The sequence below is a fragment of the Nannospalax galili genome, unplaced genomic scaffold (assembly GCF_000622305.1).
Source record: "Nannospalax galili isolate Female #2095 unplaced genomic scaffold, S.galili_v1.0 scaffold302, whole genome shotgun sequence".
Lineage (NCBI taxonomy): Eukaryota > Metazoa > Chordata > Mammalia > Rodentia > Spalacidae > Nannospalax > Nannospalax galili.
In genome coordinates, this window is record NW_008350120.1 from 2,163,425 (window position 1) to 2,166,976 (window position 3,552).

A 3,552-nucleotide genomic window follows, 5' to 3' on the forward strand; every position below is an offset into this window, starting at 1 on the left:
CAAAAAATCTTTCACTTAAAAATTCCCAGTACCAACAGTCATCTCAATGGGACATTTTTACAGGACTAACTCCTTGGCTTCTGCCCTTATTGGGCCCTCTGCTTTCTATCACTTTGGTGCTAACCATTGCTCCTTGCCTTGTCAGATATTTTCAAAACCAGATCCGAAAACTAACGCATACTAATTTTAATCAGCTGTTACTTTCCTTCCCTTCACACGTATACGAACGCCTGTCAGCCATCGACGACCCTGTTCAGATGCATGGAGAGACAACCCCTGCTGCCTAGTGGGCCCCTAAACCAGCCTACCCCCCACGTCGACCCTGTCCAGCGGGAAGTAGCAAGATGACAATGGCGCCCCCTATCCTATAACACAAAAGGCTGGAATGTTAAGGTTCAGATAGACCTGCCCCCTCACCAACAGGATCTCAAGGACTTCTCATGCTCCTGAGAAAAGGGAACTGAGCTGATGAGCACCTTGGTCTTTGAAGTCAAGAGAAGCAGACTTTTCTCCATCTGATAACCAGAGATTTTAGAAGCTGTTTTTCTCTTATCTTAAGAGGGAAAAAGTAAACACTTCCAGACCCTAATCCCACCTGGCAGACTGAATGGAGCCAGGCTTTTCCTGCTTCCCCCTCCCTGATTTCTCCTCCAAACATTCCCCCCTTCCACACCCTAAAGCCCCCATATATAAAGTCCCAGCTCACAACCCATGGGCGGACATCTTTCCCAGACATCTTTCCCTTCCCTGACATCTTCCCCTTCCCTTCCCTTCCCTTCCCTTCCCTGACATCTTTCCCTCTGCCGACATCTTTCCCTTCCCCGAGGGAAAGGTGCCCCGTGCGAAATAAATCTGTATCCCACTGAGAATTCCATCTGTGCCTTGGTGCCTCCTCCATCCGCGCACCTCTCCATCCCAACTTTTTAATCTATCAGGTACATAGAGTAATCTTTGAGGGTGATGTGGATGGGGGTATGATGAGAGGCCAGGCCCAGAGTGGAGGTGTCCCAAACTTGGGGATCAACCTCAGATGCTGGAAGTGGCCAGGTTTTGTTCTGAGCAGGAGGAGCTATAGGGGAGAGAATGAAGACCAGGAGGGAAGAAAAGAAAGAGAGAGAGAGAGAGAGAGAGAGAGAGAGAGAGATTGATTCTGCATAAGATCTCTACCAAGTAAGGGAGATGGGCATGAGGGCAGGACTAAAAAGGTGTGAGTTAAGGGAGTTTTCCAAAATATTCAAGATAAGTGTCCTGTTGTTTTAGGGAAATGGGGTCTTCCATCAACCCCCACCATGGACATCTGTGAGGGAAAAAATCCTACCAGAATAGGAGGGGAGAACAGACGATGCCCCCATATCTATAATAAAGGAAATAGACGTACCAGCTACTATAGCCATTACCCTGGGCTCCTCCATATTGATGGTTATAGATGAGATGGGGGCTGAGGAACCAGGGCCCCGTCAGCCTTCGGCCACCAGGCCCAGAAGATCGGTGACAGACTCCTGCAAAGTGGATGGGGTTAGGGAGGAGACTGGCCTACCTTGACGTGGCAAAGAAGGACAATCGATCCTCCAATGACCTCTCTGTCCACATTGAGGGCAGGGTCCTGGTGGTGGTCATGGGTTGGTGTTGGGGAACCCTGCTGTTAAGGTCGGCTCCTTTCTCAGTAGGGGCTTTCTGCCTGACTTACCTGGAAAGTGCCGCCAAGCACGGATGCTTGGCCTCATTTGAAACATGACCTTTGGCATAGTTACCTGCAATAAAACTACCCCCAGGTTTTTTCTATTATGATAATTAGGCATTTCCCCATAGTCGGTCGATAGGATCCCCTGCCACATGTAAATAAAGCATACTATGAGCACCTATCAGCTGAGGCATTGGCTACTGCCTCCACCCTATATTTTCCCTAGTTCTCCCACTGAATAAACGGAGCTGTTTCCCTGAGTCTGGAGCTGTTTGTATCACTGAATCTGCCTCCCCGGAAGCACTTTCCTCCCTCAGTGCTCACTGGCTGTCCTGACCCAGTTCGTTGCTTCTGCTCCCTTTGCCCTCATGGATAGATGGCCAACGACCCATGAGGGGAGGGAGAGACCCCACAGCTCATGCCCAAACGTGAGGCTCCTGGACTGCACAGAGTTTGTGAGTATCCCCTCTCTCCAAGAGGGTAGCGGTAGCTTTGCCTTAAGCCATCCCACCCTTGAGGATCGGCAGTCTCTCCTTTTTTAAAAAAATTTGCAGGCAGGCTTGTGCTGTGGACTCTGTGGAATTCCCCAAGGTTTGATCCCAGGCATGTTCCCCTAGGAATCAGCGTTTCCCCCCCTTTCCTTTTCTATCTTGAACAATACCCCTAGAAACAAAATCCCCAAAGTTCTAAGGGATTTTTATACAAGCTTTAAATTCAACTTCTAAAATAACAAACTTCCTTAATCCGTTTTGTTATCTCACCCCCCCAGGGCACTCAAGCTCAAGCTAAACCAATTAGGTGAGAATTTAAATTAACTAGCCTCGAGACAAAAGGGCAGTCCAGCTCCAAGTGCCCCATAAACAAAAGCAAAGGATTTAAACCGAGGGTGGCCATGGAGCACTTAAAAATTTAAGACGGCTTGCACCATACAAACAGAAAAAAGATTTTAAAAAGCCATTTGTTTTCGTAAACTTTTTCTTGGGGAAGGGGCTCATCAGAGGACGACCCCACGTGCAGTCTTTCTCCTGTAGTCCTCTGCACCCCCGTGGGCTTCCCCTTAGGAGACATGACTTCAGGCAGGGCGCACCTGGATGGTGGCTAGCTCGCACTGAGGGTGCACATGCACAGTGCTAGTCACAGCCTTTTCAACCCCCCTCCAGGGGCGCACGCCACGGGACACCGCTGTGTCTATCCACAGATGTAGGGCTCTCGCCTTTTCTCCTTTTAGCCTTTTCTCCCCCCAAGCTACTACCAGCTCATAGTTAAGTTTTTTCCATTCCAGACTGACAGCCCTCTTCAAAGAAATTCACCATGCGAGTTAACAGTCTTGCCTTAGTTTAAAAATAATATATGAATAAACGATTTTAAACACTTTTAAAAGCTTTTAGGCTAAAGAAGAACAAATGCCTTTTTGTACTAATTATATTGGTAAATTGTCACATACACATGCTGCTTGAGCTCACTAAGATGCTAACTCTGGAGATGGGATCGGCCCTCCCACTTCAGATGCAAGTCTAGGCTACAAAACAGCCTGAGAGTAAATACACTGTACAAATAAGAACAGCTAAGGTGTAAACTATTACAACAGAGGGTATTACTGTCTATAGTAAAAGTACTTAATGGGATTATTTGGTCACTAACACAGACTAATGTAAAATGTATGTATGTATATGAATATATATGTGAGAAGTACTGCTGGTTTTTTAAGAGTTTCTTTCATATACATCTGATCAAAAAATTCATCAAGGTAATAGGTCTTGGTTTTACTGGTTTGTGACATTGTGTCTAACCACAGTATTTATTAAATGAGACTGTTATAAATGGATTTATGTTTAATACTAATAAAACAATTTCGAGGTCAGAGGACAACT